Source organism: Capricornis sumatraensis, chromosome 9 (genome assembly GCF_032405125.1).
Source record: "Capricornis sumatraensis isolate serow.1 chromosome 9, serow.2, whole genome shotgun sequence".
NCBI classification, from domain to species: domain Eukaryota; kingdom Metazoa; phylum Chordata; class Mammalia; order Artiodactyla; family Bovidae; genus Capricornis; species Capricornis sumatraensis.
The window spans coordinates 1,563,394-1,584,130 of NC_091077.1; positions in this window are offsets into that span (position 1 = coordinate 1,563,394).

The following is a 20,737-nucleotide window of genomic DNA, read 5'->3' on the forward strand; positions in this document are numbered from 1 at the left end:
CGACTCACACCACGGTGGCACGTGGGACAGCCCTGTGGGAAAGCCTCGAGGGAAAGCCTTGAGGGAAAACCACAGATCCTTTGATCCACGCGACGGGAATCGTGACATTGCTGCTAAAGCCTGGAAGGAAAGCGCACGTGCATGCCCCCACTCGAGACGAGGCCTGACTCCCCTGGGGAGACTCCAGAAGTACCCAAAGATCCATGTCAGCCCCTGAGAGGAATCCTCGGTTCTGGCCCTGACTCCACACAAGGTTTTTGGCCCCGGTATCGACGGGAGAGGAATCCCGAGAGGCCCCCTAGCAACTCGCATGGGGACTGGCCGTTCCTGAGGCCATCAGGGCGGGTCCCTGAGGTCCCCGTCGTAACTCGAGAACACCTGCCACAACTCGAGAAAATCCAGGAAGTGCTCCCGTCCAGGCGAGATGAGGCCTATTTCCGATGAGGCGTCTGGAGACTAATGACACCTAACCTCTGGAACTTCGAAAGGGTCTTTCACACCCTTGCTGCAACTCTAGAAGTTCACCGCCATACCCGTCTCCACTCGAGAGGAAGCACGATGGTCCCGCCCACATGTAGGGGAGCTCCGTTTCCCCCTCGTAGCTCGAGATGAGGGATCCTTTCCCTGCTTTCAACGGGAAAGAATTCCCGGCGTTTCCGTCGCATCTCAAGAGGAGGCACTCTCAACAGGAAAGGCGAGAGGAACTCCATGGTCGTACCACCATTCCAAGAGTCCCCCAGATGTCTCAGTCCATTCCAGAGGAACCTCTTTGCCCTGCACTGGCTCATCTTTCACGCCGAGGATCGACTCACACCACGGTGGCACGTGGGACAGCCCTGTGGGAAAGCCTCGAGGGAAAGCCTCGAGGGAAAACCACAGATCCTTTGATCCACGCCACGGGAAGCGTTACATTGCTGCTAGAGCCTGGAAGGAAAGCGCACGTGCATGCCCCCACTCGAGACGAGGCCTGACTCCCCTGGGGAGACTCCAGAAGAACCCAAAGATCCTTGTCAGCCCCTGAGAGGAATCCTCGGTTCCGGCCCTGACTCCACACAAGGTTTTTGGCCCCGGTATCGACGGGAGAGGAATCCCGAGAGGTCCCCTAGCAACTCGCATGGGGACTGGCCTCTCCTGAGTCCACCAGGGCGGGTCCCTGAGGTCCCCGTCGTAACTCGAGAACACCTGCCGCAACTCGAGAAAATCCAGGAAGTTCTCCCTTCCAGGCGAGATGAGGCCTATTTCCGATGAGACGTCTCTAGACTAATGACACCTAACCTCTGGAACTTCGAAAGGGTCTTTCACACCCTTGCTGCAACTCAAGAAGTTCACCGCCATACCCGTCTCCACTCGAGAGGAAGCACGATGGTCCCGCCCACATCCAGAGGAGCCCCGTTTCCCCCTCGTAGCTCGAGATGAGGGATCCTTTCCCTGCTTTCAACGGGAAAGAATTCCCGGCGTTCCCGTCGCATCTCAAGAGGAGGCACTCTCAACAGGAAAGGCGAGAGGAACTCCATGGTCGTACCACCATTCCAAGAGTCCCCCAGATGTCTCAGTCCATTCCAGAGGAACCTCTCTGCCCTGCACTGGCTCATCTTTTACGCCGACCATCGACTCACACCACGGTGGCACGTGGGACAGCCCTGTGGGAAAGCCTCGAGGGAAAGCCACGAGGGAAAACCACAGATCCTTTGATCCACGCGACGGGAAACGTGACATTGCTGCTACACCCTGGAAGGAAAGCGCACGTGCATGCCCCCACTCGAGACGAGGCCTGACTCCCCTGGGGAGACTCCAGAAGTACCCAAAGATCCATGTCAGCCCCTGAGAGGAATCCTCGGTTCCGGCCCTGATTCCACCTAAGGTTTTTGGCCCCGGTATCGACGGGAGAGGAATCCCGAGAGGCCCCCTAGCAACTCGCATGGGGACTGGCCGTTCCTGAGGCCACCAGGGCGGGTCCCTGAGGTCCCCGTCGTAACTCGAGAACACCTGCCGCAACTCGAGAAAATCCAGGAAGTTCTCCCTTCCAGGCGAGATGAGGCCTATTTCCGATGAGGCGTCTGGAGACTAATGACACCTAACCTCGGGAACTTCGAAAGGGTCTTTCACACCCTTGCTGCAACTCAAGAAGTTCACCGCCATACCCGTCTCCACTCGAGAGGAAGCACGATGGTCCCGCCCACATCCAGAGGAGCCCCGTTTCCCCCTCGTAGCTCGAGATGAGGGATCCTTTCCCTGCTTTCAACGGGAAAGAATTCCCGGCGTTCCCGTCGCATCTCAAGAGGAGGCACTCTCAACAGGAAAGGCGAGAGGAACTCCATGGTCGTACCACCATTCCAAGAGACCCCCAGATGTCTCAGTCCATTCCAGGGGAACCTCTTTGCCCTGCACTGGCTCATCTTTCACGCCGAGGATCGACTCACACCACGGTGGCACGTGGGACAGCCCTGTGGGAAAGCCTCGAGGGAAAGCCTCGAGGGAAAACCACAGATCCTTTGATCCACGCGACGGGAAGCGTGACATTGCTGCTACAGCCTGGAAGGAAAGCGCACGTGCATGCCCCCACTCGACACGAGGCCTGACTCCCCTGGGGAGACTCCAGAAGTACCCAAAGATCCATGTCAGCCCCTGAGAGGAATCCTCGGTTCCGGCCCTGACTCCACACAAGGTTTTTGGCCCCGGTTTCGACGGGAGAGGAATCCCGAGAGGCTCCCTAGCAACTCGCATGGGGACTGGCCTCTCCTGAGGCCACCAGGGCGGGTCCCTGAGGTCCCCGTCGTAACTCGAGAACACCTGCCGCAACTCGAGAAAATCCAGGAAGTTCTCCCTTCAAGGCGAGATGAGGCCTATTTCCGATGAGGCGTCTGGAGGCTAATGACACCTAACCTCTGGAACTTCAAAAGGGTCTTTCACACCCTTGCTGCAACTCAAAAAGTTCACCGCCATACCTGTCTCCACTCGAGACGAAGCACGTTGGTCCCGCCCACATCCAGAGGAGCCCCGTTTCCCCCTCGTAGCTCGAGATGAGGGATCCTTTCCCTGCTTTCAACGGGAAAGAATTCCCGGCGTTCCCGTCGCATCTCAAGAGGAGGCACTCTCAACAGTAAAGGCGAGAGGAACTCCATGGTCGTACCACCATTCCAAGAGTCCCCCAGATGTCTCAGTCCATTCCAGAGGAACCTCTTTGCCCTGCACTGGCTCATCTTTCACGCCGACCATCGACTCACACCACGGTGGCACGTGGGACAGCCCTGTGGGAAAGCCTCGAGGGAAAGCCTGGAGGGAAAACTACAGATCCTTTGATCCACGCGACGGGAAGCGTGACATTGCTGCTACAGCCTGGAAGGAAAGCGCACGTGCATGCCCCCAGTCGAGACGAGGCCTGACTCCCCTGGGGAGACTCCAGAAGAACCCAAAGATCCATGTCAGCCCCTGAGAGGAATCCTCGGTTCCGGCCCTGACTCCACACAAGGTTTTTGGTCCCGGTATCGACGGGAGAGGAATCCCGAGAGGCCCCCTAGCAACTCGCATGGGGACTGACCTCTCCTGAGGCCACCAGGGCGGGTCCCTGAGGTCCCCGTCGTAACTCGAGAACACCTGCCGCAACTCGAGAAAATCCAGGAAGTTCTCCCTTCCAGGCAAATGAGGCCTATTTCCAATGAGGCGTCTGGAGACTAATGACACCTAACCTCTGGAACTTTGAAAGGGTCTTTCACATCCTTGCTGCAACTTAAGAAGTTCACCGCCATACCCGTCTCCACTCGAGAGGAAGCACGATGTTCCCGCCCACATCCAGAGGAGCCCCGTTTCCCCCTCGTAGCTCGAGATGAGGGATCCTTTCCCTGCTTTCAACGGGAAAGAATTCCCGGCGTTCCCGTCGCAGCTCAAGAGGAGGCACTCTCAACAGGAAAGACGAGAGGAACTCCATGGTCGTACCACCATTCCAAGAGTCCCCCAGATGTCTCAGTCCATTCCAGAGGAACCTCTTTGCCCTGCACTGGCTCATCTTTCATGCCGAGGATCGACTCACACCAGGGTGGCACGTGGGACAGCCCTGTGGAAAAGCCTCGAGGGAAAGCCTCGAGGGAAAACCACAGATCCTTTGATCCACGCGACGGGAAGCGTGACATTGCTGCTACAGCCTGGAAGGAAAGCGCACGTGCATGCCCCCACTCGAGACGAGGCCTGACTCCCCTAGGGAGACTCCAGAAGTACCCAAAGATCCATGTCAGCCCCTGAGAGGAATCCTCGGTTCCGGCCCTGACTCCACACAAGGTTTTTGGCCCCGGTTTCGACGGGAGAGTAATCCCGAGAGGCCCCCTAGCAACTCGCATGGGGACTGGTCTCTCCTGAGGCCACCAGGGCGGGTCCCTGAGGTCCCCGTCGTAACTCGAGAACACCTGCCGCAACTCGAGAAAATCCAGGAAGTTCTCCCTTCCAGGCGAGATGAGGCCTATTTCCGATGAGGCATCTGGAGACTAATGACACCTAACCTCGGGAACTTCGAAAGGGTCTTTCACACCCTTGCTGCAACTCAAGAAGTTCACCGCCATACCCGTCTCCACTCGAGAGGAAGCACGATGGTCCCGCCCACATCCAGAGGAGCCCCGTTTCCCCCTCGTAGCTCGAGATGAGGGATCCTTTCCCTGCTTTCAACGGGAAAGAATTCCCGGCGTTCCCGTCGCATCTCAAGAGGAGGCACTCTCAACAGGAAAGGCGAGAGGAACTCCATGGTCGTACCACCATTCCAAGAGTCCCCCAGATGTCTCAGTCCATTCCAGAGGAACCTCTTTGCCCTGCACTGGCTCATCTTTCACGCCGAGGATCGACTCACACCACGGTGGCACGTGGGACAGCCCTGTGGGAAAGCCTCGAGGGAAAACCTCGAGGGAAAACCACAGATCCTTTGATCCACGCCACGGGAAGCGTGACATTGCTGCTACAGCCTGGAAGGAAAGCGCACGTGCATGCCCCCACTCGAGACGAGGCCTGACTCCCCTGGGGAGACTCCAGAAGTACCCAAAGATCCATGTCAGCCCCTGAGAGGAATGCTCGTTTCCGGCCCTGACTCCACACAAGGTTTTTGGCACCGGTATCGACGGGAGAGGAATCCCGAGAGGCCCCCTAGCAACTCACATGGGGACTGGCCTCTGCTGAGGCCACCAGGGCGGGTCCCTGAGGTCCCCGTCGTAACTCGAGAACACCTGCCGCAACTCGAGAAAATCCAGGAAGTTCTCCCTTCCAGGCGAGATGAGGCCTATTTCCGATGAGGCGTCTGGAGACTAATGACACCTAACCTCTGGAACTTCGAAAGGGTCTTTCACACCCTTGCTGCAACTCAAGAAGTTCACCGCCATACCCGTCTCCACTCGAGAGGAAGCACGATGGTCCCGCCCACATCCAGAGGAGCCCCGTTTCCCCCTCGTAGCTCGAGATGAGGGATCCTTTCCCTGCTTTCAACGGGAAAGAATTCCCGGCGTTCCCGTCGCATCTCAAGAGGAGGCACTCTCAACAGGAAAGGCGAGAGGAACTCCATGGTCGTACCACCATTCCAAGAGTCCCCCAGATGTCTCAGTCCATTCCAGAGGAACCTCTTTGCCCTGCACTGGCTCATCTTTCACGCCGAGGATCGACTCACACCACGGTGGCACGTGGGACAGCCCTGTGGGAAAGCCTCGAGGGAAAGCCTTGAGGGAAAACCACAGATCCTTTGATCCACGCGACGGGAATCGTGACATTGCTGCTAAAGCCTGGAAGGAAAGCGCACGTGCATGCCCCCACTCGAGACGAGGCCTGACTCCCCTGGGGAGACTCCAGAAGTACCCAAAGATCCATGTCAGCCCCTGAGAGGAATCCTCGGTTCTGGCCCTGACTCCACACAAGGTTTTTGGCCCCGGTATCGACGGGAGAGGAATCCCGAGAGGCCCCCTAGCAACTCGCATGGGGACTGGCCGTTCCTGAGGCCATCAGGGCGGGTCCCTGAGGTCCCCGTCGTAACTCGAGAACACCTGCCACAACTCGAGAAAATCCAGGAAGTGCTCCCGTCCAGGCGAGATGAGGCCTATTTCCGATGAGGCGTCTGGAGACTAATGACACCTAACCTCTGGAACTTCGAAAGGGTCTTTCACACCCTTGCTGCAACTCTAGAAGTTCACCGCCATACCCGTCTCCACTCGAGAGGAAGCACGATGGTCCCGCCCACATGTAGGGGAGCTCCGTTTCCCCCTCGTAGCTCGAGATGAGGGATCCTTTCCCTGCTTTCAACGGGAAAGAATTCCCGGCGTTCCCGTCGCATCTCAAGAGGAGGCACTCTCAACAGGAAAGGCTAGAGGAACTCCATGGTCGTACCACCATTCCAAGAGTCCCCCAGATGTCTCAGTCCATTCCAGAGGAACCTCTTTGCACTGCACTGGCTCATCTTTCACGCCGAGGATCGACTCACACCACGGTGGCACGTGGGACAGCCCGGTGGGAAAGCCTCGAGGGAAAGCCTCGAGGGAAAACCACAGATCCTTTAATCCACGCGACGGGAAGCGTGACGTTGCTGCTACAGCCTGGAAGGAAAGCGCACGTGCATGCCCCCACTCGAGACGAGGCCTGACTCCCCTGGGGAGACTCCAGAAGTACCCAAAGATCCATGTCAGCCCCTGAGAGGAATCCTCGGTTCCGGCCCTGACTCCACACAAGGTTTTTGGCCCCGGTATCGACGGGATAGGAATCCCGAGAGGCCCCCTAGCAACTCGCATGGGGACTGGCCTCTCCTGAGGCCACCAGGGCGGGTCCCTGAGGTCCCCGTCGTAACTCGAGAACACCTGCCGCAACTCGAGAAAATCTAGGAAGTTCTCCCTTCAAGGCGAGATGAGGCCTATTTCCGATGAGGCTTCTCTAGACTAATGACACCTAACCTCTGGAACTTCGAAAGGGTCTTTCACACCCTTGCTGCAACTCAAGAAGTTCACCGCCATACCCGTCTCCACTCGAGAGGAAGCACGATGGTCCCGCCCACATCCAGAGGAGCCCCGTTTCCCCCTCGTAGCTCGAGATGAGGGATCCTTTCCTGCTTTCAACGGGAAAGAATTCCCGGCGTTCCCGTTGCATCTCAAGAGGAGGCACTCTCAACAGGAAAGGCGAGAGGAACTCCATGGTCGTACCACCATTCCAAGAGTCCCCCAGATGTCTCAGTCCATTCCAGAGGAACCTCTTTGCCCTGCACTGGCTCATCTTTCACGCCGAGAATCGACTCACACCACGGTGGCACGTGGGCAGCCCTGTGGGAAAGCCTCGAGGGAAAGCCTCGAGGGAAAACCACAGATCCTTTGATCCACGCGACCGGAAGCGTGACATTGCTGTTACAGCCTGGAAGGAAAGCGCACGTGCATGCCCCCACTCGAGACGAGGCCTGACTCCCCTGGGGAGACTCCAGAAGTACCCAAAGATCCATGTCAGCCCCTGAGAGGAATCCTCGGTTCCGGCCCTGACTCCACACAAGGTTTTTGGTCCCGGTATCGACGGGAGAGGAATCCCGAGAGGCCCCCTAGCAACTCGCATGGGGACTGACCTCTCCTGAGGCCACCAGGGCGGGTCCCTGAGGTCCCCGTCGTAACTCGAGAACACCTGCAGCAACTCGAGAAAATCCAGGAAGTTCTCCCTTCCAGGCAAGATGAGGCCTATTTCCAATGAGGCGTCTGGAGACTAATGACACCTAACCTCTGGAACTTTGAAAGGGTCTTTCACACCCTTGCTGCAACTTAAGAAGTTCACCGCCATACCCGTCTCCACTCGAGAGGAAGCACGATGTTCCCGCCCACATCCAGAGGAGCCCCGTTTCCCCCTCGTAGCTCGAGATGAGGGATCCTTTCCCTGCTTTCAACGGGAAAGAATTCCCGGCGTTCCCGTCGCAGCTCAAGAGGAGGCACTCTCAACAGGAAAGGCGAGAGGAACTCCATGGTCGTACCACCATTCCAAGAGTCCCCCAGATGTCTCAGTCCATTCCAGAGGAACCTCTTTGCCCTGCACTGGCTCATCTTTCATGCCAAGGATCGACTCACGCCAGGGTGGCACGTGGGACAGCCCTGTGGAAAAGCCTCGAGGGAAAGCCTCGAGGGAAAACCACAGATCCTTTGATCCACGCGACGGGAAGCGTGACATTGCTGCTACAGCCTGGAAGGAAAGCGCACGTGCATGCCCCCACTCGAGACGAGGCCTGACTCCCCTGGGGAGACTCCAGAAGTACCCAAAGATCCATGTCAGCCCCTGAGAGGAATCCTCGGTTCCGGCCCTGACTCCACACAAGGTTTTTGGCCCCGGTTTCGACGGGAGAGGAATCCCGAGAGGCCCCCTAGCAACTCGCATGGGGACTGGTCTCTCCTGAGGCCACCAGGGCGGGTCCCTGAGGTCCCCGTCGTAACTCGAGAACACCTGCCGCAACTCGAGAAAATCCAGGAAGTTCTCCCTTCCAGGCGAGATGAGGCCTATTTCCGATGAGGCATCTGGAGACTAATGACACCTAACCTCGGGAACTTCGAAAGGGTCTTTCACACCCTTGCTGCAACTCAAGAAGTTCACCGCCATACCCGTCTCCACTCGAGAGGAAGCACGATGGTCCCGCCCACATCCAGAGGAGCCCCGTTTCCCCCTCGTAGCTCGAGATGAGGGATCCTTTCCCTGCTTTCAACGGGAAAGAATTCCCGGCGTTCCCGTCGCATCTCAAGAGGAGGCACTCTCAACAGGAAAGGCGAGAGGAACTCCATGGTCGTACCACCATTCCAAGAGTCCCCCAGATGTCTCAGTCCATTCCAGAGGAACCTCTTTGCCCTGCACTGGCTCATCTTTCACGCCGAGGATCGACTCACACCACGGTGGCACGTGGGACAGCCCTGTGGGAAAGCCTCGAGGGAAAGCCTCGAGGGAAAACCACAGATCCTTTGATCCACGCCACGGGAAGCGTGACATTGCTGCTACAGCCTGGAAGGAAAGCGCACGTGCATGCCCCCACTCGAGACGAGGCCTGACTCCCCTGGGGAGACTCCAGAAGTACCCAAAGATCCATGTCAGCCCCTGAGAGGAATGCTCGTTTCCGGCCCTGACTCCACACAAGGTTTTTGGCCCCGGTATCGACGGGAGAGGAATCCCGAGAGGCCCCCTAGCAACTCGCATGGGGACTGACCTCTCCTGAGGCCTCCAGGGCGGGTCCCTGAGGTCCCCGTCGTAACTCGAGAACACCTGCAGCAACTCGAGAAAATCCAGGAAGTTCTCCCTTCCAGGCAAGATGAGGCCTATTTCCAATGAGGCGTCTGGAGACTAATGACACCTAACCTCTGGAACTTTGAAAGGGTCTTTCACACCCTTGCTGCAACTTAAGAAGTTCACCGCCATACCCATCTCCACTCGAGAGGAAGCACGATGTTCCCGCCCACATCCAGAGGAGCCCCGTTTCCCCCTCGTAGCTCGAGATGAGGGATCCTTTCCCTGCTTTCAACGGGAAAGAATTCCCGGCGTTCCCGTCGCAGCTCAAGAGGAGGCACTCTCAACAGGAAAGGCGAGAGGAACTCCATGGTCGTACCACCATTCCAAGAGTCCCCCAGATGTCTCAGTCCATCCAGAGGAACCTCTTTGCCCTGCACTGGCTCATCTTTCACGCCGAGGATCGACTCACACCACGGTGGCACGTGGGACAGCCCTGTGGGAAAGCCTCGAGGGAAAGCCTCGAGGGAAAACCACAGATCCTTTGATCCACGCCACGGGAAGCGTGACATTGCTGCTACAGCCTGGAAGGAAAGCGCACGTGCATGCCCCCACTCGAGACGAGGCCTGACTCCCCTGGGGAGACTCCAGAAGTACCCAAAGATCCATGTCAGCCCCTGAGAGGAATGCTCGTTTCCGGCCCTGACTCCACACAAGGTTTTTGGCCCCGGTATCGACGGGAGAGGAATCCCGAGAGGCCCCCTAGCAACTCACATGGGGACTGGCCTCTGCTGAGGCCACCAGGGCGGGTCCCTGAGGTCCCCGTCGTAACTCGAGAACACCTGCCGCAACTCGAGAAAATCCAGGAAGTTCTCCCTTCCAGGCGAGATGAGGCCTATTTCCGATGAGGCGTCTGGAGACTAATGACACGTAACCTCTGGAACTTCGAAAGGGTCTTTCACACCCTTGCTGCAACTCAAGAAGTTCACCGCCATACCCGTCTCCACTCGAGAGGAAGCACGATGGTCCCGCCCACATCCAGAGGAGCCCCGTTTCCCCCTCGTAGCTCGAGATGAGGGATCCTTTCCCTGCTTTCAACGGGAAAGAATTCCCGTCGTTCCCGTCGCATCTCAAGAGGAGGCACTCTCAACAGGAAAGGCGAGAGGAACTCCATGGTCGTACCACCATTCCAAGAGTCCCCCAGATGTCTCAGTCCATTCCAGAGGAACCTCTTTGCCCTGCACTGGCTCATCTTTCACGCCGAGGATCGACTCACACCACGGTGGCACGTGGAACAGCCCTGTGGGAAAGCCTCGAGGGAAAGCCTCGAGGGAAAACCACAGATCCTTTGATCCACGCAACGGGAAGCGTGACATTGCTGCTACAGCCTGGAAAGAAAGCGCACGTGCATGCCCCCACTCGAGACGAGGCCTGACTCCCCTGGGGAGACTCCAGAAGTACCCAAAGATCCATGTCAGCCCCTGAGTGGAATCCTCGGTTCCGGCCCTGACTCCACACAAGGTTTTTGTCCCCGGTATCGAGGGGAGAGGAATCCCGAGAGGCCCCCTAGCAACTCGCATGGGGACTGGCCGTTCCTGAGGCCACCAGGGCGGGTCCCTGAGGTCCCCGTCGTAACTCGAGAACACCTGCCGCAACTCGAGAAAATCCAGGAAGTTCTCCCTTCCAGGCGAGATGAGGCCTATTTCCCATGAGGCGTCTGGAGACTAATGACACCTAACCTCTGGAACTTCGAAAGGGTCTTTCACACCCTTGCTGCAACTCAAGAAGTTCACCGCCATACCCGTCTCCACTCGAGAGGAAGCACGATGGTCCCGCCCACATCCAGAGGAGCCCCGTTTCCCCCTCGTAGCTCGAGATGAGGCATCCTTTCCCTGCTTTCAACGGGAAAGAATTCCCGACGTTCCCGTCGCATCTCAAGAGGAGGCACTCTCAACAGGAAAGGCGAGAGGAACTCCATGGTCGTACCACCATTCCAAGAGTCCCCCAGATGTCTCAGTCCATTCCAGAGGATACTCTTTGCCCTGCACTGGCTCATCTTTCACGCCGAGGATCGACTCACACCACGGTGGCACGTGGGACAGCCCGGTGGGAAAGCCTCGAGGGAAAGCCTCGAGGGAAAATCACAGATCCTTTGATCCACGCGACGGGAAGCGTGACATTGCTGCTACAGCCTGGAAGGAAAGCGCACGTGCATGCCCCCACTCGAGACGAGGCCTGACTCCCCTGGGGAGACTCCAGAAGTACCCAAAGATCCATGTCAGCCCCTGAGAGGAATCCTTCGTTCCGGCCCTGACTGCACACAAGGTTTTTGGCCCCGGTATCTACGGGAGAGGAATCCCGAGAGGCCCCCTAGCAACTCGCATGGGGACTGGCCTCTCCTGAGGCCACCAGGGCGGGTCCCTGAGGTCCCCGTCGTAACTCGAGAACACCTGCCGCAACTCGAGAAAATCCAGGAAGTTCTCCCTTCAAGGCGAGATGAGGCCTATTTCCGATGAGGCGTCTGGAGACTAATGACACCTAACCTCTGGAACTTCAAAAGGGTCTTTCACACCCTTGCTGCAACTCAAAAAGTTCACCGCCATACCCGTCTCCACTCGAGAGGAAGCACGATGTTCCCGCCCACATCCAGAGGAGCCCCGTTTCCCCCTCGTAGCTCGAGATGAGGGATCCTTTCCCTGCTTTCAACGGGAAAGAATTCCCGGCGTTCCCGTCGCAGCTCAAGAGGAGGCACTCTCAACAGGAAAGGCGAGAGGAACTCCATGGTCGTACCACCATTCCAAGAGTCCCCCAGATGTCTCAGTCCATTCCAGAGGAACCTCTTTGCCCTGCACTGGCTCATCTTTCATGCCAAGGATCGACTCACGCCAGGGTGGCACGTGGGACAGCCCTGTGGAAAAGCCTCGAGGGAAAGCCTCGAGGGAAAACCACAGATCCTTTGATCCACGCGACGGGAAGCGTGACATTGCTGCTACAGCCTGGAAGGAAAGCGCACGTGCATGCCCCCACTCGAGACGAGGCCTGACTCCCCTGGGGAGACTCCAGAAGTACCCAAAGATCCATGTCAGCCCCTGAGAGGAATCCTCGGTTCCGGCCCTGACTCCACACAAGGTTTTTGGCCCCGGTTTCGACGGGAGAGGAATCCCGAGAGGCCCCCTAGCAACTCGCATGGGGACTGGTCTCTCCTGAGCCCACCAGGGCGGGTCCCTGAGGTCCCCGTCGTAACTCGAGAACACCTGCCGCAACTCGAGAAAATCCAGGAAGTTCTCCCTTCCAGGCGAGATGAGGCCTATTTCCGATGAGGCATCTGGAGACTAATGACACCTAACCTCGGGAACTTCGAAAGGGTCTTTCACACCCTTGCTGCAACTCAAGAAGTTCACCGCCATACCCGTCTCCACTCGAGAGGAAGCACGATGGTCCCGCCCACATCCAGAGGAGCCCCGTTTCCCCCTCGTAGCTCGAGATGAGGGATCCTTTCCCTGCTTTCAACGGGAAAGAATTCCCGGCGTTCCCGTCGCATCTCAAGAGGAGGCACTCTCAACAGGAAAGGCGAGAGGAACTCCATGGTCGTACCACCATTCCAAGAGTCCCCCAGATGTCTCAGTCCATTCCAGAGGAACCTCTTTGCCCTGCACTGGCTCATCTTTCACGCCGAGGATCGACTCACACCACGGTGGCACGTGGGACAGCCCTGTGGGAAAGCCTCGAGGGAAAGCCTCGAGGGAAAACCACAGATCCTTTGATCCACGCCACGGGAAGCGTGACATTGCTGCTACAGCCTGGAAGGAAAGCGCACGTGCATGCCCCCACTCGAGACGAGGCCTGACTCCCCTGGGGAGACTCCAGAAGTACCCAAAGATCCATGTCAGCCCCTGAGAGGAATGCTCGTTTCCGGCCGTGACTCCACACAAGGTTTTTGGCCCCGGTATCGACGGGAGAGGAATCCCGAGAGGCCCCCTAGCAACTCGCATGGGGACTGACCTCTCCTGAGGCCTCCAGGGCGGGTCCCTGAGGTCCCCGTCGTAACTCGAGAACACCTGCAGCAACTCGAGAAAATCCAGGAAGTTCTCCCTTCCAGGCAAGATGAGGCCTATTTCCAATGAGGCGTCTGGAGACTAATGACACCTAACCTCTGGAACTTTGAAAGGGTCTTTCACACCCTTGCTGCAACTTAAGAAGTTCACCGCCATACCCATCTCCACTCGAGAGGAAGCACGATGTTCCCGCCCACATCCAGAGGAGCCCCGTTTCCCCCTCGTAGCTCGAGATGAGGGATCCTTTCCCTGCTTTCAACGGGAAAGAATTCCCGGCGTTCCCGTCGCAGCTCAAGAGGAGGCACTCTCAACAGGAAAGGCGAGAGGAACTCCATGGTCGTACCACCATTCCAAGAGTCCCCCAGATGTCTCAGTCCATTCCAGAGGAACCTCTTTGCCCTGCACTGGCTCATCTTTCATGCCAAGGATCGACTCACACCAGGGTGGCACGTGGGACAGCCCTGTGGAAAAGCCTCGAGGGAAAGCCTCGAGGGAAAACCACAGATCCTTTGATCCACGCGACGGGAAGCGTGACATTGCTGCTACAGCCTGGAAGGAAAGCGCACGTGCATGCCCCCACTCGAGACGAGGCCTGACTCCCCTGGGGAGACTCCAGAAGTACCCAAAGATCCATGTCAGCCCCTGAGAGGAATCCTCGGTTCCAGCCCTGACTCCACACAAGGTTTTTGGCCCCGGTTTCGACGGGAGAGGAATCCCGAGAGGCCCCCTAGCAACTCGCATGGGGACTGGTCTCTCCTGAGGCCACCAGGGCGGGTCCCTGAGGTCCCCGTCGTAACTCGAGAACACCTGCCGCAACTCGAGAAAATCCAGGAAGTTCTCCCTTCCAGGCGAGATGAGGCCTATTTCCGATGAGGCATCTGGAGACTAATGACACCTAACCTCGGGAACTTCGAAAGGGTCTTTCACACCCTTGCTGCAACTCAAGAAGTTCACCGCCATACCCGTCTCCACTCGAGAGGAAGCACGATGGTCCCGCCCACATCCAGAGGAGCCCCGTTTCCCCCTCGTAGCTCGAGATGAGGGATCCTTTCCCTGCTTTCAACGGGAAAGAATTCCCGGCGTTCCCGTCGCATCTCAAGAGGAGGCACTCTCAACAGGAAAGGCGAGAGGAACTCCATGGTCGTACCACCATTCCAAGAGTCCCCCAGATGTCTCAGTCCATTTCAGAGGAACCTCTTTGCCCTGCACTGGCTCATCTTTCACGCCGAGGATCGACTCACACCACGGTGGCACGTGGGACAGCCCTGTGGGAAAGCCTCGAGGGAAAGCCTCGAGGGAAAACCACAGATCCTTTGATCCACGCCACGGGAAGCGTGACATTGCTGCTACAGCCTGGAAGGAAAGCGCACGTGCATGCCCCCACTCGAGACGAGGCCTGACTCCCCTGGGGAGACTCCAGAAGTACCCAAAGATCCATGTCAGCCCCTGAGAGGAATGCTCGTTTCCGGCCCTGACTCCACACAAGGTTTTTGGCCCCGGTATCGACGGGAGAGGAATCCCGAGAGGCCCCCTAGCAACTCACATGGGGACTGGCCTCTGCTGAGGCCACCAGGGCGGGTCCCTGAGGTCCCCGTCGTAACTCGAGAACACCTGCCGCAACTCGAGAAAATCCAGGAAGTTCTCCCTTCCAGGCGAGATGAGGCCTATTTCCGATGAGGCGTCTGGAGACTAATGACACGTAACCTCTGGAACTTCGAAAGGGTCTTTCACACCCTTGCTGCAACTCAAGAAGTTCACCGCCATACCCGTCTCCACTCGAGAGGAAGCACGATGGTCCCGCCCACATCCAGAGGAGCCCCGTTTCCCCCTCGTAGCTCGAGATGAGGGATCCTTTCCCTGCTTTCAACGGGAAAGAATTCCCGTCGTTCCCGTCGCATCTCAAGAGGAGGCACTCTCAACAGGAAAGGCGAGAGGAACTCCATGGTCGTACCACCATTCCAAGAGTCCCCCAGATGTCTCAGTCCATTCCAGAGGAACCTCTTTGCCCTGCACTGGCTCATCTTTCACGCCGAGGATCGACTCACACCACGGTGGCACGTGGAACAGCCCTGTGGGAAAGCCTCGAGGGAAAGCCTCGAGGGAAAACCACAGATCCTTTGATCCACGCAACGGGAAGCGTGACATTGCTGCTACAGCCTGGAAAGAAAGCGCACGTGCATGCCCCCACTCGAGACGAGGCCTGACTCCCCTGGGGAGACTCCAGAAGTACCCAAAGATCCATGTCAGCCCCTGAGAGGAATCCTCGGTTCCGGCCCTGACTCCACACAAGGTTTTTGTCCCCGGTATCGAGGGGAGAGGAATCCCGAGAGGCCCCCTAGCAACTCGCATGGGGACTGGCCGTTCCTGAGGCCACCAGGGCGGGTCCCTGAGGTCCCCGTCGTAACTCGAGAACACCTGCCGCAACTCGAGAAAATCCAGGAAGTTCTCCCTTCCAGGCGAGATGAGGCCTATTTCCCATGAGGCGTCTGGAGACTAATGACACCTAACCTCTGGAACTTCGAAAGGGTCTTTCACACCCTTGCTGCAACTCAAGAAGTTCACCGCCATACCCGTCTCCACTCGAGAGGAAGCACGATGGTCCCGCCCACATCCAGAGGAGCCCCGTTTCCCCCTCGTAGCTCGAGATGAGGCATCCTTTCCCTGCTTTCAACGGGAAAGAATTCCCGACGTTCCCGTCGCATCTCAAGAGGAGGCACTCTCAACAGGAAAGGCGAGAGGAACTCCATGGTCGTACCACCATTCCAAGAGTCCCCCAGATGTCTCAGTCCATTCCAGAGGATACTCTTTGCCCTGCACTGGCTCATCTTTCACGCCGAGGATCGACTCACACCACGGTGGCACGTGGGACAGCCCGGTGGGAAAGCCTCGAGGGAAAGCCTCGAGGGAAAATCACAGATCCTTTGATCCACGCGACGGGAAGCGTGACATTGCTGCTACAGCCTGGAAGGAAAGCGCACGTGCATGCCCCCACTCGAGACGAGGCCTGACTCCCCTGGGGAGACTCCAGAAGTACCCAAAGATCCATGTCAGCCCCTGAGAGGAATCCTTCGTTCCGGCCCTGACTGCACACAAGGTTTTTGGCCCCGGTATCTACGGGAGAGGAATCCCGAGAGGCCCCCTAGCAACTCGCATGGGGACTGGCCTCTCCTGAGGCCACCAGGGCGGGTCCCTGAGGTCCCCGTCGTAACTCGAGAACACCTGCCGCAACTCGAGAAAATCCAGGAAGTTCTCCCTTCAAGGCGAGATGAGGCCTATTTCCGATGAGGCGTCTGGAGACTAATGACACCTAACCTCTGGAACTTCAAAAGGGTCTTTCACACCCTTGCTGCAACTCAAAAAGTTCACCGCCATACCTGTCTCCACTCGAGACAAAGCACGATGGTCCCGCCCACATCCAGAGGAGCCCCGTTTCCCCCTCGTAGCTCGAGATGAGGGATCCTTTCCCTGCTTTCAACGGGAAAGAATTCCCGGCGTTCCCGTCGCATCTCAAGAGGAGGCACTCTCAACAGTAAAGGCGAGAGGAACTCCATGGTCGTACCACCATTCCAAGAGTCCCCCAGATGTCTCAGTCCATTCCTGAGGAACCTCTTTGCCCTGCACTGGCTCATCTTTCACGCCGACCATCGACTCACACCACGGTGGCACGTGGGACAGCCCTGTGGGAAAGCCTCGAGGGAAAGCCTGGAGGGAAAACTACAGATCCTTTGATCCACGCGACGGGAAGCGTGACATTGCTGCTACAGCCTGGAAGGAAAGCGCACGTGCATGCCCCCAGTCGAGACGAGGCCTGACTCCCCTGGGGAGACTCCAGAAGAACCCAAAGATCCATGTCAGCCCCTGAGAGGAATCCTCGGTTCCGGCCCTGACTCCACACAAGGTTTTTGGTCCCGGTATCGACGGGAGAGGAATCCCGAGAGGCCCCCTAGCAACAAGCATGGGGACTGATCTCTCCTGAGGCCACCAGGGCGGGTCCCTGAGGTCCCCGTCGTAACTCGAGAACACCTGCCGCAACTCGAGAAAATCCAGGAAGTTCTCCCTTCCAGGCAAGATGAGGCCTATTTCCAATGAGGCGTCTGGAGACTAATGACACCTAACCTCTGGAACTTTGAAAGGGTCTTTCACATCCTTGCTGCAACTTAAGAAGTTCACCGCCATACCCGTCTCCACTCGAGAGGAAGCACGATGTTCCCGCCCACATCCAGAGGAGCCCCGTTTCCCCCTCGTAGCTCGAGATGAGGGATCCTTTCCCTGCTTTCAACGGGAAAGAATTCCCGGCGTTCCCGTCGCAGCTCAAGTGGAGGTACTCTCAACAGGAAAGGCGAGAGGAACTCCATGGTCGTACCACCATTCCAAGAGTCCCCCAGATGTCTCAGTCCATTCCAGAGGAACCTCTTTGCCCTGCACTGGCTCATCTTTCATGCCGAGGATCGACTCACACCAGGGTGGCACGTGGGACAGCCCTGTGGAAAAGCCTCGAGGGAAAGCCTCGAGGGAAAACCACAGATCCTTTGATCCACGCGACGGGAAGCGTGACATTGCTGCTACAGCCTGGAAGGAAAGCGCACGTGCATGCCCCCACTCGAGACGAGGCCTGACTCCCCTGGGGAGACTCCAGAAGTACCCAAAGATCCATGTCAGCCCCTGAGAGGAATCCTCGGTTCCGGCCCTGACTCCACACAAGGTTTTTGGCCCCGGTTTCGACGGGAGAGGAATCCCGAGAGGCCCCCTAGCAACTCGCATGGGGACTGGTCTCTCCTGAGGCCACCAGGGCGGGTCCCTGAGGTCCCCGTCGTAACTCGAGAACACCTGCCGCAACTCGAGAAAATCCAGGAAGTTCTCCCTTCCAGGCGAGATGAGGCCTATTTCCGATGAGGCATCTGGATTCTAATGACACCTAACCTCGGGAACTTCGAAAGGGTCTTTCACACCCTTGCTGCAACTCAAGAAGTTCACCACCATACCCGTCTCCACTCGAGAGGAAGCACGATGGTCCCGCCCACATCCAGAGGAGCCCCGTTTCCCCCTCGTAGCTCGAGATGAGGGATCCTTTCCCTGCTTTCAACGGGAAAGAATTCCCGGCGTTCCCGTCGCATCTCAAGAGGAGGCACTCTCAACAGGAAAGGCGAGAGGAACTCCATGGACGTACCACCATTCCAAGAGTCCCCCAGATGTCTCAGTCCATTCCAGAGGAACCTCTTTGCCCTGCACTGGCTCATCTTTCACGCCGAGGATCGACTCACACCACGGTGGCACGTGGGACAGCCCTGTGGGAAAGCCTCGAGGGAAAGCCTCGAGGGAAAACCACAGATCCTTTGATCCACGCGACGGGAAGCGTGACATTGCAGCTACAGCCTGGAAAGAAAGCGCACGTGCATGCCCCCACTCGAGACGAGGCCTGACTCCCCTGGGGAGACTCCAGAAGTACCCAAAGATCCATGTCAGCCCCTGAGAGGAATCCTCGGTTCCGGCCCTGACTCCACACAAGGTTTTTGTCCCCGGTATCGAGGGGAGAGGAATCCCGAGAGGCCCCCTAGCAACTCGCATGGGGACTGGCCGTTCCTGAGGCCACCAGGGCGGGTCCCTGAGGTCCCCGTCGTAACTCGAGAACACCTGCCGCAACTCGAGAAAATCCAGGAAGTTCTCCCTTCCAGGCGAGATGAGGCCTATTTCCCATGAGGCGTCTGGAGACTAATGACACCTAACCTCTGGAACTTCGAAAGGGTCTTTCACACCCTTGCTGCAACTCAAGAAGTTCACCGCCATACCCGTCTCCACTCGAGAGGAAGCACGATGGTCCCGCCCACATCCAGAGGAGCCCCGTTTCCCCCTCGTAGCTCGAGATGAGGGATCCTTTCCATGCTTTCAACGGGAAAGAATTCCCGGCGTTCCCATCGCATCTCAAGAGGAGGCACTCTCAACAGGAAAGGCGAGAGGAACTCCATGGTCGTACCACCATTCCAAGAGTCCCCCAGATGTCTCAGTCCATTCCAGAGGAACCTCTTTGCCCTGCACTGGCTCATCTTTCACGCCGAGGATCGACTCACACCACGGTGGCACGTGGGACAGCCCTGTGGGAAAGCCTCGAGAGAAAGCCTCGAGGGAAAACAACAGATCCTTTGATCCACGGGACGGGAAGCGTGACATTGCTGCTACAGCCTGGAAGGGAATCGCACGTGCATGCCCCCACTCGAGACGAGGCCTGACTCCCCTGGGGAGACTCCAGAAGTACCCAAAGATCCATGACAGCCCCTGAGAGGAATCCTCGGTTCCGGCCCTGACTCCACACAAGGTTTTTGGCCCCAGTATCGACGGGAGAGGAATCCCGAGAGGCCCCCTAGCAACTCGCATGGGGACTGGCCTCTCCTGAGGCCACCAGGGCGGGTCCCTGAGGTCCCCGTCGTAACTCGAAAACACCTGCCACAACTCGAGAAAATCCAGGAAGTTCTCCCTTCCAGGCGAGATGAGGCCTATTTCCGATGAGTCGTCTGGAGACTAATGACACCTGACCTCTGGAACTTCGAAAGGGTCTTTCACACCCTTGCTGCAACTCAAGAAGTTCACCGCCATACCCGTCTCCACTCGAGAGGAAGCACGATGGTCCCGCCCACATCCAGAGGAGCCCCGTTTCCCCCTCGTAGCTCGAGATGAGGGATCCTTTCCCTGCTTTCAACGGGAAAGAATTCCCGGCGTTCCCGTCGCATCTCAAGAGGAGGCACTCTCAACAGGAAAGGCTAGAGGAACTCCATGGTCGTACCACCATTCCAAGAGTCCCCCAGATGTCTCAGTCCATTCCAGAGGAACCTCTTTGCACTGCACTGGCTCATCTTTCACGCCGAGGATCGACTCACACCACGGTGGCACGTGGGACAGCCCGGTGGGAAAGCCTCGAGGGAAAGCCTCGAGGGAAAACCACAGATCCTTTAATCCACGCGACGGGAAGCGTGACGTTGCTGCTACAGCCTGGAAGGAAAGCGCACGTGCATGCCCCCACTCGAGACGAGGCCTGACTCCCCTGGGGAGACTCCAGAAGTACCCAAAGATCCATGTCAGCCCCTGAGAGGAATCCTCGGTTCCGGCCCTGACTCCACACAAGGTTTTTGGCCCCGGTATCGACGGGATAGGAATCCCGAGAGGCCCCCTAGCAACTCGCATGGGGACTGGCCTCTCCTGAGGCCACCAGGGCGGGTCCCTGAGGTCCCCGTCGTAACTCGAGAACACCTGCCGCAACTCGAGAAAATCTAGGAAGTTCTCCCTTCAAGGCGAGATGAGGCCTATTTCCGATGAGGCTTCTCTAGACTAATGACACCTAACCTCTGGAACTTCGAAAGGGTCTTTCACACCCTTGCTGCAACTCAAGAAGTTCACCGCCATACCCGTCTCCACTCGAGAGGAAGCACGATGGTCCCGCCCACATCCAGAGGAGCCCCGTTTCCCCCTCGTAGCTCGAGATGAGGGATCCTTTCCTGCTTTCAACGGGAAAG